General features: G+C 56.0%; 1 protein-coding gene across 1 annotated transcript in view; it reads left to right on the forward strand.

The window, feature by feature from the left end:
- The first annotated feature begins 520 nt into the window (after positions 1–520).
- The window catches only part of CD82 (CD82 molecule), a 52,264-nt gene continuing 36,557 nt past the window's right edge, over positions 521–16,227 (forward strand). The window contains exon 1 of the mRNA XM_045825767.1: positions 521–666. The gene's annotated coding sequence lies outside the window, so the exon portion shown is untranslated. The remainder of the gene's footprint in view (positions 667–16,227) is intronic.

Genomic DNA, 16,227 nt, shown 5'->3' on the forward strand with positions numbered 1-16,227 from the left:
GAGCTGAGGCGGGGAAGGGGCGTGCCTGGGGCGTGGCCTCATCCTAGATGGGCCTGGGGCCGGGGTCCGCGGGGAGGAGAATGGGATGGAGGCGGCGGCAAGGCCGAGGAGAGGCGGGACCGTTAGGTAGCATTGTGAGTGGGGCTTCCCACCCGGTAGGGCTCGAGCGCGAAACCACTCCAGGCCGAGGTTAAGCTTTATCTTGGCATCGCCGAGAGCTGGAGGGACACGGAGAACAGGACTGAGGAGGAGGGCCCAGGGACGAACCTCATCCCCGGTGGGCCAAGGGGCGGGGCTGGCAGGATAGACTGGCGGCCATAAGTGGGGCGGGGCAAGGGGCGTGGCTCCACCCCCAGGAGGGCCCGAGGCGGGTCTGGCTGGGTTACAGTAGGGTGGCAGTGGTGGGCGGAGCCTGGTCGGGCTTGTTGCCAGGCTACATTCCTGCAGCGCCCTGGGGCGGGGCTAGCGGACTCGCGTCTGGAACCAGGGGGCGTGTTCAGGGCGTGTTCTCAGGCGGGGGCGGGGCTTGGCCCAAGCCGTTGCTTTCTCTGAGGACCGCCGGGAGGGGCCAAGTGGCTGAGCCCAGCGCTGCGCACTTGGACGCTGGCTGGAGTGCGAGAGGGCGACGCCAGCCTTGCAGCGCCGAGCAAAAACCAGAACCAGCAGGTGAGAAGGGACAGGGGGTGGGGGAGGTCGATCAGACAACCAGTAGCAAAGTTAGTTTTCGCCACCACTTCCAGAGCGCGCTTGGGCAGCTTTCTCGGAGCAAGTGACAGGTCGGGCCAGGAACGCAGCTGGTGGGTGAGAAGGAGCTTAAGTTCCGGAGTTCTGAACCCCAGTTCTCCAGCTCCGCCATGTACCAGCTGTGTGACCCCGGGTTCATCCCTGCCCTGGGCTCTGGACCTCTCGAGTTCCAGTAAAAGGCGTTTGAACCAGATGAACTTCACGGTCTCGTTGCCCTTTCTTGTTAAAATCCGGGAAGGTGAGGGCTGGCAGGTGAGAACCAATGCAGTTCAGCCACAGGTATTCAGATCGCCGTGCCCAGACCGCGGTTTCTCTGCTTGCAGAGTCGCACTGAGCAAAGCCAAGTTTCTGTAAACATGAAGCGGATTGCTATACAGGTCACACTAGTTACTTGGATGGGGCTTGAACCCACAAGCCCAGGAAGAATGGGGCCTAAGTCTGGGAGATTTCAGTCTCCCTTTCCCCAACTCTGAGAGCCCAGTATGACTTTGGGTCAGAAACTCAAAGGGGCTTTTGTACCCCTCCAAGGGCTTTTCCAGGTGAGTTGGCCTGAGAGATCCAGGGCAGAAAGCAGGGACAAGTTCTCATCTGGTGAATGTGGACGGAAGAGAAGGGAAATCCCAGCCAGACATTGGTCCTAGAGTCAAGCCCAAGGCCTGGGGCTCTTGCTGCATGCCAGGGTTAGTTCTTGGGTCTAGAGGTTTTTGTCGTCCGTGGTTGTGGGTGCTCTGTGCCAGGACCATGGTCACTGGGCAGCCCAGACCAGTGGTCAAGGGCTTGGGCTTTGGGACCAAACTGACTTGGGTTTCACTCATCCACTAAGCTTCAGTTTTCTCATCTGTAAAATGGGGATAATGACAGTGCCATTGTCAGTAGTGAGGACTTAATAGAATAATGGGTGTACAGTACTTAGCAAGGCTCCAGGCACGTAGTGAGGCCTCACCACGTGCCAGCTGCTCTGATGTGGATGAGCAGGTGGTGGGCTGGCTTGCTGCCTGGGAATAAGCCTGCTTTTGGAGGGTCGGAGATGGGGTACATCACCTCCTGACCCCGCAAGAGCCAGAAATTGCCGTCTGCCACCAGCATCAGTTTGTCCATTTCAAGATTGAGGTTTAGATTGTCATCTGGACCAAAGAGTGGCTGAGCGTTCCGTACTATTGCTTGAGCTTGGTGGGTATCCAATTAAATAAACACAAAAATGTGTCCTGAGCACCCATTATATACTGGGTGTTGTTTGAGAGGTGAACTAGTCAGACCTGGTCTCTGCCCTCATTTTGAGTTGCTGCCAGTGAGGGCTCCCCATCCCCACCAAACCCCTGACGGAGAGGATAACTCAGATGCGGGCTCCGGACCAGATGAGATTCCGTGGATCTGTCCTGTCTGGTGACTGCAGTCCAGCTCTTCTATTGCCCACTTGGCTTGGGGTGGAGAGGAGGAACAGTGGGCACCTGTTATCTGTTTGATCAGGGCTGGGCACTGGAGGAGACTGGGTATACTGGTGCCGGCTCCCTGCTCCTGGGGAAATGAGCTCTATACTTTGGAACCGGCTGGAAAGTACAACGGGACAAAGTCTGACTGAAGGCTGCACTAAGTAGAGTAGAAAGAGAGAGAGAGAGAGAGAGAATGGGGGGGCTGCTTAAAAGAAGTGAGACATTGGAGAAAGCAGGGTAGGGAGTGAGGGAACTTCTTAGAGTTGGTGAGACTTGAGTGGGACTTTCTGCCTGGGTCCCCAAGTCCTGGATGGTCTTGGATCAGCTTGGGGCCACAGACTCCCCTCTTCAGCATGTTAGTGACGTAAGAGGAGTGTGGTGTGGTGGGGAGGGAGAGGTCAGTAGGTGGTGCCTGTGGGGAAGGTGTTCATTTCAAACAGGGCTTAGTAAGCATCACTGGAAAGTCCTCCCCACCACTCTATCCCCCACGTGAGGGTGACAAACGATGACACATTGATCCCGTCCTTAGTTGCTTGCTGTCTGGGAAGGAGCTAAGACAAGGATACCCTTGACTCTGATAGGAGATGAATGAAGAAAGGATTAGAGAGGTCTTCAGGAAAGCTTCTTGGGACGACAGAGTTTGGGTGGGCCCTAAGGATTGGGAGGGTTCCAGCAGCCCCAGGGAAGGCAGCGTGTGGTGCAGATGAAACTGTACAGGCAAAGGCAAGGAGGTCAGTGTGTTCAGGGAGATTTAAAGACATTTCCAGGTCATTCAGTCCAGCTGAAGTGTTGGGACTGTGCAAGGATTTGAAGGGGGAATGGTAGGTTGGATCAACTCATCTAGGGCCTTGAATGCCAAGGTGAGCTATTTGGATTGTTTTGTAGAAAGTAATAGCTACTGAAGGTTTTTGAGCAGGTCAGTGACACAGAGTGGCATTTTATTTTTTTAAGACTGTATTTATTTATTTTTAGAGAGAAGGGAAGGAAGGGAGAGAGGGAAAGAAACATTGATATGCAAGAGATACATCGATGGGTTGCCTCTGGCATGCCCCCAGCTGGGGACCTGGCCCACAACCCAGGAGTGTGCCCTGACTGGGAATCGAACTGGCAACCTTTTGGTTCACAGGCCAGCACTCAATCCACTGACCCACACCAGCCAGGGCCAGAGTAGCACTTTAGATATGCTGGAGTGGGTGACCCAGTGGTCAAGGGCTAATGAATTGATGGCAGTGGTGATGGGGAAGAAGGGGCCTGTGGGCTTTGGGGGTATCTACAGCTGGGGGATAGAAAGCGGCCGTGAAAAGGGTGGGAGAGACTCAGACTGACATGGTAGAGGAGAAAGTGCCCCAGTGCACGCCCTACGTTCCTTTCTGTTCCCTACCCCAGCTAGGCCATGGTGCACAGCAGGGGCTGAGGAAGGTGCTAGATTGGGTGGGCGGGGGTGCCAGGGAGGGTGATGAGTGCTGCAGAGTGATAGAGAGGGCGTCACCCAAGGAGGCCCCATGGTTTCCCATGACATCTGGGCCAAGCGGCGGAGCTCGGCCAGTCAGCAGCGGGTCTGGCAGCGGGTGGCTGGGGAGAGATGCTTGTGGCTCTCCCCTTCCAGCCCCAGCCGAGGGAGGACCCAGGCTAGAGGTTAGCTCGTGGGGCACAAATTTCCCATGTGTGGGGGTGGATTTTGGTTCCCCAGTTCCTGTGAAGTTTCTGCCATATGGGACAGTCCCCTCTCTCTTGAGACCTCAGAGTTTTAAGCCACTGAGTGGAAGCTTCTACCTCCCCACCCCGTTTCCCCTCCACCCTTGACCCTGAGGCCCAACCCCCATTTGCCCCCCCCCCAGGACCAGGCAGTCCCTCCTGGCACAGGGCTGAGCAGACCCAAGCCTTGAGCATTCCTTTGGGTTTGGAGCCTCTGGGGCCAGCTGGCACCTCCTGCTTTGGGCTTGGCCTTGACCCCTTGATCCAAACTGTTATACCCACTTCCTCCACCCCATGGGAAGCTGGGGGGTGGTGGTTATGATTTAATAAAGAACATCAAACTATCAGGAACTGGCCCTGGGAGAGGCAGGAGGGAGGGAAGAGTCTGGGACCCCGTGTGGGACCAGGCGGGGACTAGCGTGCAGGGCTGGTTTAATCTCAGCAGGAGCTTCCCTGAAAACACTGCTTCCCTGCCTCCAAGCCTGGATCCGAGAGGCCAGGAGGGAAGTCCAGAGGTAAACATAAGTGGCGCTGTACCTGCTGCTTCCCTCTTCCCTTTGCCCTTGCTGCTGCCTGTGAGGAGGAACCAGACACAGATCCAGTTGGTGTCTGGGGGCTGGCTGGTTCCTGACTCACCCCCGGGGTTCCCCCTACACCACGATTTTCCTGTCGCAGCTGACTCACTCTGTGCTGACATGGTGAAGCCGCTGACGGGAGGGGAGAGGCCTGTATTCTGGCTCTTGAAGTTCCTTCCAACTCCTGTGTTGACAGGCCATGTGACCTTCCATAAGTTTCTTCTCCTCGCTGGGCTTCCCTCCCCTGCTCTGCCAATGGCCTATCTCCTTCCAGGCTCTCAGGGAGTTCTATAACCAGGCTCTCAATACTGACCAGAAGTGGGCAACTCCTCTCAAACATGCGATAATGGGTCCCACCTCTTCACCCTGGCCTGTCCTCTGCCAGAGGCACGCACACCTACCTGCCATCTGTATGCAAGTAGGGACGTGGTGCAGTGTGGTGGTGGAGTTGGACCAGGAGCGGGAATCTTGGCCCTGCACCTTCTGAGCTGTGACCCTTTCTGAGCCTGTTTCCGAATCTGAAAGCTGAGGATAATAATGGTAACTACCGTATCTCACAGGGGGACGTGAGATAAAACAAAAATGCATACGTGAAGCTTAGCAGTTTTATACCTAGCACACAGTGAATGCTCCGTAAGTCAGAGCCGTTGTTCTTTTCTGCCTCTGGCCTGTCTTTCAAAGCTTGTACCAGGGTGCTTCGCAGGCCTCCTAGAACATTCCCTAGTAGGTACTTCTGCCTGGGCTCTCCGTGCCTCTCCAACATGAGTGTGTGCATACCCTAAGACGCTAGTCATTTCCAACTGTGCGGTGCTCCCCAGCTCTTCCTGGGGGTGGCTGGGTCTCCCCAGCATGATTCTAAGCTTCCTGAGGGGAAGTAGGTCTGAACGTCAATGGCAGACTTTCTCCAGCCCCTTATTCTGTGCTTACGTACACCGAGTACTTTCCTCTTCACAGCTGTTCTGCGGCATACTGAGTGTCTCTGTGAACTGTCCCCAGGCCGGGACTGCCCTGTCTGTCTCTGTATCCTGACTTCTGGCTCCGGGCCGGGCACACAGCAGGCACTCAGGAAATAATAGTTGGATGAATAAGTGATTCCCCTTGGGGCAGCTCAGCAGGACCTAGCTCGGTGCCAGATCCTTGGTGACTCCTTGGCAAAGGCAAAGCCTGGAAGCAGGGTCCGGGTGTCCCTGCCTTGCCCTTCGGGCCTGCCTCCCCGGCTCCTGGATCCTGGGTCCAGGGAGGTGGGAACAGTCCGCTGGTCTAGGATTGCTTCAGCCGGAGCTTCAGCTTCCCTTGTTCCCTTCCCGAGAGGGGAACAACTGAACTTCCTCCAGCTGAGGGGTCACTCCGGTCCTCAGTGAACTCTGACTCAGCCAGAAAAGGCAACTTTAAGTCAGCAGTTATTTGAGGAAGGTGCTACTGCCCTGCGAGGACACAAGCTCAGAGCTGGGGGAATGGAAGGCCCATTCTTCCAGGAAGTCCACCTGGTATTATCATCCCTCCAGACCACCGAGTGGGAAGCACTTCCACTTTCACCCATCTTCTTTCCCTGAAGTGGGAGCTTCTGCCCCTTCTTTGGGTTCCACTCCTGATTTTTCCTGATATGTTGAAGGGGGATCTGGGATGGAAGTTGTTGAGAATTCTAGACCTAGGCTCACACAGCCAATGCAGAGAAGCAGACAGAGTGCCGGAGGCTGGGCTTTGGGAAGCCTGGCTCCAGACCCTGGCTCGGCTCTGAAGTTGCAGAGCGACCTTTTTCGGGGAGGCGGCCCTCTAGGCTGGTTTTCTTGCTCTTCAGGCAGCAAGTGTTCCAGAACTGGCCTGGGGACCAGCTGAGCTTGGCCCAGAAGAGCGAGGAAGGAACCACGGGCAATGTCACGGACTCTGGAACCAAACTGCCTGTAAAAAATTCCCACCTCTGCCGTTGACCTGCTGGGTGTGACCTTCCGAAAGTGTTTTAAGCTCCCTGGGCGTCAATTTCAGCATCTAAGACGGAGATGATAATAGCACTTACCACCCAGAGTTGTTTGAGAATGATGTGAATCAACGTATACAAAGCATTTGTGAAGTGTACCTGGCACAGAGTATACATGTGTGAGCTGGTTTTGATACTGTTGCAATTACTAATAGGAAGCCAGATTTAAGCCTTTGGGAGCAGAAGAACTTGGTGACTAGCTTGAGCCTGGGGATCCAGAGACCTGGGTTTCTATCCCAGCTCATCTTTTACTTGCCAGGCAACGTCTGACAGGTTACAATGCTTCTTGAGCTGCAAAACTGTAACTATGATCCTGCACTGGCTGCACTTGGTGTTGGTGAGCGAGGCACGTGCACTGTCACCGTGGGTATCTGCAGGGCTGTATTCATGGAAAGGACCTCTGGGTGCTTGGCCCATTCTCCTGCATGGAGACAGCCACGGCAGGTGGGCAGGCCCTGGCTGCCACGGAGACACTGCAGACACCAAATGGCAGAGCTGCCCCTCCCCAGACTGTCCTCAACAAAGCAAGAAAGTAGATGAATCCATTTAAATCTTCATATAACAGTGAGATTATGTAGATCAGATTACAAACCTTTGTTTTTTTCACTTTCCCCTATTTTCGGATTCTTATCTAGTAACCCATATTCTTTTCACGCTTAAGAAAGAACAGCCATACAATAAAGCTATCAAAAAACTTACTGTACATATTTAAACAAAAATGTATTATATGAACTTGGGATCATACTGAGCTTTTTGTTGTTGTTAATAAAGCATATTTTTCCCCAAAGGGGGTGGGGTGTTGGTTTGAAATGAATATCCATTTGTCAAGCCTCAAGACTGAGGGAATGTCCATGGAAGGAGTGGCTTTGGCCACCAGCCTCAGATCCTGGGAGACAGACAAGAGCCTGATAGAGATGGGAGTGTCACCCACTTCCACGGTGGTGGACACACCCTGCGTGCGCCTGGTGTTTGGAAAACTTTTCAACCAGTTTTTCAACAGTTGTCAATATAGACGGGGTTAATTTCCCTCATGTCAAAGTTAGGGCAAATAACAATAATTTAGGGGGGTGCTGTGAGGGTTAAAGGAGCTTAAAACATGTTGAGGTTTTAGAGAGAACCCCCTTTTTCCTCCTGAATTTGGAAGCAAGTGGAAAGAAAACAATTGACAAAGATGGAGTGCCAAACATTAGCGTCATCACTGAGGACAGCCGGAAAACGTGGCTTTAGATCTGGGGTCTTGAGGGCTTGCTAACCATATTCCCTGGCACCGGCAGAGTTACCCGTCTGGTCACAGGCGATGCTGGACAGGTGCCAGCCTCACAGTAGAAGCAGGTGGTAGCAGCAGAGAGGAGGCCGGATGGAATGCTCCTGCTGGCAGCTTGGCTCTGCCAGAGTTGGGCTCCTGCTGAGCATGCCCAGTGTGTGTCTCCCAGACGAGCCAATCAGATAAGCCACTGTTGGTCGGGGTGTGAAGGGGGCGGAGCGAGGCCACAGGTGTTCTCCCAGTAGAGGTCCCTCTTCAAGGAAACAAGTGGAGAGGGGAATATGTGTTCCCCCTCATAAACATAAGGCACTTTGAAAGATGGGTATGCAATAGGCACTCAATGAGTGTTAATTTGTCCTTGCTGATAATGATAACAATGAGTCATTCTACTACGGTTGGAAAATCACTCTCCCACTCACTGTCTTAGGAAATGGAATATCAGAACGTTGTGCAATGGGATCTGATGAGACAGCCTCCTATATAACGGAAATAGAAACTCATTGGGTGAGGAGTCTTGTTTTGTATGAGGTTCTGTGTCGAGTGAGTGATAAGGCCTTGGGTTACTGTTGGTCATGTGGGCACTGACCTCCCTGACCTGTGGCCTGCCTGACCTTGCAGCAGACATGTAACTGGAGCAGGAAGGATGTGTCATCTACTTTTTTCCCCCAAAAGCCTCTCAGTTCCCTTTCTCTGTGTCCCGGCGGGATCCAGCAGAGGTGTTTTGTTTTGTTCTGGCCAGGAGACTGTATGGAAAGGAAGAGTCATGCCTCTCAAACTCTGTTCATATCAGAAATCCGCCCCCTGCCCCCCGCCCCGGGTGTGAGGGAGCCATGGAGCAAGCAGCACATACAGGACAACCGAGGTTGTACTTATAGCTTGGGCTTCTTCCAGCTTCTTGGGACTTGATGTTGGCCGGAGTTAGGTATGGGCCGGCTCTTCCTGCCAACTCTTTGCTCACCCTTGGGCAAGTTTTGCAACTTCTCAAAGCCTTGGTTTCCTTACCAGTGAAATGGAGAGTGATAATGGTAGCTCTCTCTTGGGCTTGCATGAGGATTAAATGGGATCATTAGTGTACTTAAGATGCTTAGTGGTGGGCCCAGCTCAGAATGCGTCCTCCGTACAAGCCAGAGGCCGAAAAGGCTGATGAGAAGTGGTTGCTCCTGTCACTCTTTTGGGGAAATGACAAAGAGTGGAGTCCCTGATTTGGCATGAAGGAGATTTCTAGGGTTGTTGGGAGCTCAGGGAGTCAGGAGGGCCTTAGGCTTCTGTGGGCTTGGTTCTTGGGCAGGTTGTGCTAGCCCAGTGTCCACCTGAGTGTTCTTGGCTCAGAGTTGAGGGCCAAGCATTGGGTGCTTGTGACCAGATTCACAGGCTCGTGGTTTTGTGAGGGACTCTGTAGTTCATTGAGTCAAGCCGCCTACCCAGTCTGATCCCATGGAAAATATCCAGCATTTGCTTACATACCTCAAGGCTTGGAGAGCTCACTGTCTTTCTTCTCTGGACAGATCTAACTCTTAAAAAATATGGTATAGAATTTGAGCAAACCCAGCCTTGCTCCATGGCCACTCGTCCTGATCGTGCTCGCTGGAGCCATGCGGAATGTGGATACTCACCGAGAGGACCAAGTCTCCCTTGGGGCCAGGACCACCCCGGGCCGGTGGCTTTAATGTAGGAAACAGATGTTTCTGTCAACTTTTTGTAAAGAACCGCATCTCCACCTGAGCCAAATGAGCACTCAAAGAATAACTTACTAATTATTGAAGAAGTAGTTTTTGTGGAAAACTTTGCTGGGTAAAGAACAGGTGAAAGAAGGAAATAACCGCTCAGAGATAAGTAGTGTGAACACAAGCACGTGATTGAGATCAGACGTATGAACCATTTCCTGTGCTGCTGTGTTTCAGCTAATGTTGTAAGGGAGGAGTTTTCCACGTTGTTCAGGATTCTTACAACACGCCTCTCTGTCCATAGCGTTGTGCCACATGGATCTACTGTGACCTGGTTAAGTGTCCCCCTGCTGTGGCACATGTAGGCCAGTTTGAATTTTTTATTAGTATCCACATTGCTACAGTGATCACCTTATCCAGACATATACTTTGTGCTCAGTTCTCCATGGAGTGAATTCCTAGAATCGGCTTTCAAGTCAGGTGGTTTTAAACTCAAAGTCTGAGGGCCAGGTTCTCAGACAAGCCCTTTCCCTGACACCCACCAGAATGTACCCCCACATTTAGTTCCAGCCCCCCTGGGAAGAGGGACAGACAGTGCCCCTCAGTGCTAGTTAGCAGACCCACAGAAGGAAGGGGGCAGGCTCTCGGGGGTGTGTGTGTGTGTGTGTGTGTGTGTGTGTGAGAGAGAGAGAGAGAGAGAAAGAGACAGAAAGAGGAAGACATACAGGAGCGCTTTCTCTTTTCAACCGTGGTCTGACTTTTGACCCTCCCCTCCAGGAGCCAGTGGTGTCATTAACTAATTATGGGATCTCTTTACTATTTAATGACCTCTCTCCATAGTGACTCCTTCTTCCCCAGCTGGGAGCCAAGGAATGGGGAGACGAGTCTGTGGGAGGCAGTTTCTCTGGAGTAGGAGGCGGGTCATGGGGTGGTGCAGTGCTTCTCAAACTTTGACATATGTCAGTCTCCTGGAGGGTTTGTTGAAGCTACAAGCCCCAGAGTTTCTGATTGTGTTGGTCTGGGCGGGCGCAGCCCAAGAACGTGCGTCGCTAACGTGCTCTCAGGAGATGCTGCTGCTGCTGGTCTGGGGACCACACTCTGAGAGCCAGCAGAGTTGTGGAACGGGGCGGGGTGGAGGCTGTGTGGTGGATTTCAGCTCCTGGCGCTGCTGGCAATTGGGCTTTGCCCTGCTTGGTAAAGCCTCCTGTGTGTGCTATGCATGTATTCACGTGCAGGGGCTAAGATGATGATCGCCATTCCAGTTTTACAGAAGGAAAACCGAGGCTCTGGCAGGTGACCTGATATGTCCAAGGGTGTGCCCCACAAGCCAGCAGGAACACTGACACCGGAACCCTGGCCTTGTCTCCTCTCCCTGCCCTCCCCTCGCTCACTCTGCGCTTCCCCCATGCAGGTCCAGTGGGGGAGCAGAGGTACCTTGCTTGAACACTGTGCTGCCCCAGGGGACCCCAAGTGAGGGGGCTGGGAAGGCAGGAACCCCCCCCCCCCCCACACACACACCGTCTCTGAGCCAGAGTCTTGCTCTACTTTTTACCTTCCCCCACTCGCACTAGGCATTCAGTAACATGATCTTCTTCCAGGATCCAGGTCCTCCAGCCAGTCTCTGTTCTCAGTTATTGTTCTGGGCAGGTTTTCCGGGGAAGGGAGACTTCCTCCTGCTGAGCCGGGAAGATGCCTGGCAGGCGCAGCCGAGGGTGAGGAGCGGGCCCTCATGTGCAGAACACCTGAGGTGTGCCGGACCCTGCCCTGGGCGCTGTGCAGCCACAATGCCGGGTCAGCCTCCCACCAGATCCCCAAGCAGAGGTGACTTTGAGTCGCCATTTACTGATGAGGAAACTGGAGGTCCCGGAGCTGAAACGACTTGCCCAAGGTCACGGCTAACAGGGGCAGGGCTGGGCTTTCCCTCCCAGAGTCCGAGGCTGGGTCCTCTGGTCCGGAGCAGTAGTGAGCCTCGGCCTGAAGGAGCTGGGATGTGGGGGCAGGAGCCTGCGCCCCACCCACCACCCGCACACAGAGGGTCAGCCCCACAGGCACAGCTTCTCTGGGGTTTTGGAGTCTCTCGGTGGGAGGGTCCCGGCCTAGCCATCAGGAGACCCAGTTAAAGTCAAGCTCTGCGGCCACCTGGCCTTGTGACCTTGGGCAAGTCACTCCCGTGCTTGAGGCATCCAAGTCCTCATTTCTCCTGATGACACCTTGTGCTTTACGGCTTTTAGCAGTGGGCGCTTTCTCACACACTTAGTCGTGCGAGCCTCCCAGCGCCGTGTGAGGTGGGCGGGGAGGGAATGATCATTAAGCCCATTTTCCAGTTGGTGACAGAGGATGTGAGTGTGATGCCCAAGATCCTACAGCTAAGGAGGGACTGGAGCCCGGACTTAAACGCATGCTGTCTCTGCTCCCCATCCCAAGCTTGGTCCCTCACCCCACCCTGCCTCCTAAGTAAGGAGGGAGAATTCTGGGTTCCTCTCTATTCCCAGCCTGAGATTATGAATCCCAAGGCCTTTAGTTGGGTTGGGGGTGTGGGTCTTGGGTGCAAGGGGCCCAGATCTCCAGGAAAGGGTGGCCTGAGATCCTTGCTCTAGGCCAGGAACCTGGGGACACAAGATAGGCTGGTCTAGGCTGCCTCTGCTACCAGCCCCTACCCAGGCCTGGGCATTTGGGACCCCTGGAGGTGGGGAGAGGAGGAATCTAGCCCCACTCCCCCTGTCCCCCACCTCGGCCCCTGGCTTCCCCTGGGAACTGTACCAAATGCACAGCACAGAATTCTCCAGGCTCTCAGACCTCGGTGCCCCAGCCCTGTGGTTCTGCCTGAATGCCCTCACCTCCTCCCCGTCTCCTGACCTGCCCGCATCTTCCTCATTCTTCCAGGCCCAGCTCCAGCCACTTCTTCCCTCGGGACAGCCTTGGTGCTCTGGCCAGCCAACTCAGCTGTCTCGAGTCTGTGCACTGGGCAAACTGGCTAACTGGGTTAGTTCACTCCGCAGTGAGGCCGTGCGAGCAAGGGCTGGGGCCGCTGCTGTGGGTTCAAGACCCCTGAGGGGTCTCCCAGACTGGCAGAGCTCAGGGTCCTGGCTCTGCCTGGGCTGGGGGCAGCTGATGACTTCAGGGTTGGCCTCAGACCTGTGACCCCCAGACTTTGTGACCCTGAGCAAGCCACTTATCTTCTTGGACTCCTGGCTTCCTTGTCCTGAAAATAAAAAAGCCATATTCCACACTGACCCCTTGGGAGGCTTGCATGAGGTAAAGCATGCAAAACACCTACCTCGGACATCTGGTGGATTCCAGGCACTCAGGAAATGCCGATCCCTCCCCTTCCCCGCAATCAGCTCAGGCTTCATTCCACCTCCACCCACCCAGCCCCCTCGAGTGGGGTGTCTGGCTGGGCCTCGGTCTAAGCCTCAACTCTGTCTGCTCCAGCTAGGGGTGTTCTAGGCCGACAATGGGGGAAAGATTGGGCAGAAGGACAGAATCGGCTCCCAGCAGGCTCAGCCCAGCTCCAAACCGTGACCTTGGGCACAGTGCCTCCCTGGGCCTCAGTTTCCAGATCAGTGGCAGAGGCTCGTATGTCTCCTGTGTTCTCGGGGGTCACACAGGGCTCGCCAGTAGAGCTGGATGAGAACGGGTGGGAATCCAGGTGACCCAAAGCTCTGAGCGCCCCCTCCCTGGAGCCTCGAGTCCGGTCAGTAGTGGTTCATTTACACAGTTGTTTTCCTGTTGCAAAGAGTCTCCTTTCACCCTGGATACCTGGAGGCTCACCAGGCTGCCGTGCTCTTGGCCCTCGGCCCGGGTGCTGGGCCTCTCCCAAGGGGAAGCCGCCCCTCTCTGAGCTTTCTCCTGTGCAGACAGGGCCCTGCCCAGCCCTTTGAGAGCAAGGTCTGTCACTGCAAGGACCCTGTGCTGAGAGCTCTTGAAACCACATGCCTGGCCTCAGGAACCTCATGCCAGACCACTTCCTGTAGCACCGAACACGTTTCCTTTCCCTCTCTGTTTTCTCTCTGTCTCTGTAACCCCTCCTGCCAACTCTCTGCAGCCCAGAACCTCCCGCAGCGATAATAGTCACCCTGCTTCCCTCCGTTGTGCCAGAGTGACTGTGCTCCTCGCTTGTGCACCTCAATCCTCACACCTGGCAGTGCCCTAGGAGTGGACGGTTGCTCTCCCAGAGAGGGAGGGGCCTGCGGCTGAAACTCCTTGCCCCAGGGGCTTTCCACCCCAAACTCCACGGCTGAGTGCCCTGGTCCAGAGTGATGATGGGGGTCTCGGGCCAATGGAGCTTGGGCGTCGGGAGACATCCGAGGCCCACAGCTGGGACTCCTGACCTCCCCGCCATGCCCCCAGCTTGCAGTGGGTGCTCACATTCTTGGCTGACTGTGGTCTTCCGGGGGCACGCCCCTCCAGTCCAGAGTGGGAAGTGGGTTGAGAGAGGGGGAGGCAGGCAGAGACCTAGGTCTCCAGGGTGGGGGGATCCTAGATGCTCACCCTGCGTTAGGGGCTGCGTAGGGACCATCCAAGTTGCACAGGTAGGAATGGCGAGGTTTAGGGAAGGGGCTGATGACAGGGTAGGGCCTGCTGGGCTTGGTCGCTTTCTTCTTTCCTCCCCAGGGCCCTGCAGCTCCAGTGGAGGGAGGGGATTCGATGCGGCCGCTTGGGACCTCACGCCCATGTTGACCGGGCCCTGCTGGCGAAGTCAAGCCCCTGTCCCTGCTCCAACTCCCGCAGGGCCTGCTAGCGCTGGAGACCCAGGCTCCTCAGGAATCTCAGTGAGGGGGGCGGTGGGGAGTTCCGGCCGAGGCACCGCCCAGCGCTCACAGAAACCGGGGGAGGCCAAGGCCGGGAGGAATGGGCTGGGCAGTGGCTGGGCCACTGCTGGTGGCTGGTGGGGAGAGGGTGGTGTGGGTAACAGCCAGAGGGTCCTGGTCCCTCCAGGAGACCACTTCTCTTGGCTACAGAAGAGGGTGGGGCTGGGCATTTGGGTGGTCGATCGGGCCGGCTCCCAGGGTAGGCTTTGCCCGGGTCAGCAGGGCTGCACTGCTGAGCAGGTTTTGCCTCAGGCTCCCCTGGGGATGTGCACGGAGACCAGAGGGGGCCCGAGGTTGGCAGGCTGGGGCCCCGGGTACGCAGCAGACTCCCTGCTCCCCGTGTCTGTCTCTCCGTCCCTCTCTCCCACCATCCCCATCTCTCTTTCCCCACCTCTTTGTCCCTGCTTCTGGCACTGGCTCCTCCCCACCCTCCCTTCTCTCTCTTGTTACCCCCCTCGGCTACCCTGTTAAGCGAGGGCATCTCTGGAGGGTCTGGCAGGCGCTGAGGCCCGAGGCTACCTGGGCTGAGTCCAGGTGGAGCTGGGTGGATAGAGCGGCCCTGGCCTGGCTCCTCAGCAATCCCAGAGGGCCTGAGAGGCCCAGGGCTCCCTCCCCCTGGGCGGGGAGCCCCGACAGGCTGTGGTGGGCTGTCACCCCTTTCCGGCCCAACCCCCAGGTGTCTGGTGAAGTGCCGTCACCCGGCCTGGGCCTTGGGGTTCGGGATCTACGAACCATGTGGACAGCTCAGCCCTTCATCCCATCCTCAGAAGTCCGGGGCCCTGCAGGTGACTGGACACGGGGTCCTCAGGGCCACTCCTCCCTGGAGCCACGTGCCCACCCTGCGGAGGGCTGGCTGGGCTGGAGCCGAGGTCCGTGTGCTGGGTGAGGTTGCCCTGGACACTCCGGATGCTCAGAGGCTCTTGGGACATGAGAAGGAGACTTAACAGGTGGTCTCGGACACAGGGAGAGACAGGGCAGAGGGACAGGCTCAGAGGAAGGCGCTGGCGGAGACAGAGACAGGTGAGAGGGAAGCACCGAGGGACAGGAGGCTGAGCCCCCGAGAGCCCGGCCCTGCCCTCTCCTTATGTGGGTCTCCACCAGGAAGGCTACCCTCCGCCCACCTTCGAGCTCTCAGAGTTAGAGTCGCCTGTCTTTCCTGTGTTTCTACCCAAGGACACACGGGAGAAAGAGTGCCCATGGCTGTATGTGCCGCCCACGCCGTGTCTTCACTGTGTCTCGCTCACGCTCCCCCTTCCCCTCCCTCCCTCCCACTCCCTCCATCAAGTGTCCCTAAAACCACAGCGGCTCTCAGGCCAGGGAGCTGCTGAGAACTACAGTCCAAGGAAGTAGGGAGTATTAGCCCATTTTACAGATGGAGGAACTGAGGCTCCGAAAAGTTATGTGACGGGGTAGGCAGAGCCACGGTTTGAGCCCACATCCATCTGATGCCCACCCTAGCTCCTCATGCTGAGGCGATTAGGGCTGTCAGATAGTGCTCTGTGAGGGTCTGTGCAAGAGAATATTCTGGGAAGGCTGCTTAGAGGAGGTGGCATCTCAGCAGCCATCTCTCCCCCAAGCCCAGTGCCTGGGGAGGGTATGTTGCAACTGAGTTGCCTGCCTGCTGCCATATGGGGTCCCTAATTATCGTTCCCCTCCTTCCTAATCACCCCACTGAGGGTCCACCCCAGCACCCAGCGTCAGTCTCTTAGGAACCCCAGCTGTGGTCCAGATGTTACCACTTTGTTAGCCACTTGCTCCAGCTGGCCAGTCTCTTGGTGTGCAGGCTGGCCCCTGGGGCCTAGTGCAGCCAGAGGCTGACTTCAGTTCAGTAGCGAGCCTGGCCCACGAAACCCAGTTCACGTACCTGGGCCTTGGCTAGGTTATCCTAGTCACCTACCATGTATAACTGCTCCTGCAGGCAACGTAGCACGACAGTAAAGCTCAGGGCCTCTGGGGTAGACTGTTGGGGCTTGACCTGCAGCTCCATTGGCTGTGACCTTGGGCCTTGTGTCCCAGTGTCTTCCACTGTAAAAGGGGGAAAGCAGTGCTGGCCTCAGAGGGGCATTGCA

The sequence above is a fragment of the Phyllostomus hastatus genome, unplaced genomic scaffold (genome assembly GCF_019186645.2).
Source record: "Phyllostomus hastatus isolate PE091 unplaced genomic scaffold, TTU_PhHast_1.1 phas_scaffold_585, whole genome shotgun sequence".
In the NCBI taxonomy this organism is placed as follows: Eukaryota; Metazoa; Chordata; class Mammalia; order Chiroptera; family Phyllostomidae; genus Phyllostomus; species Phyllostomus hastatus.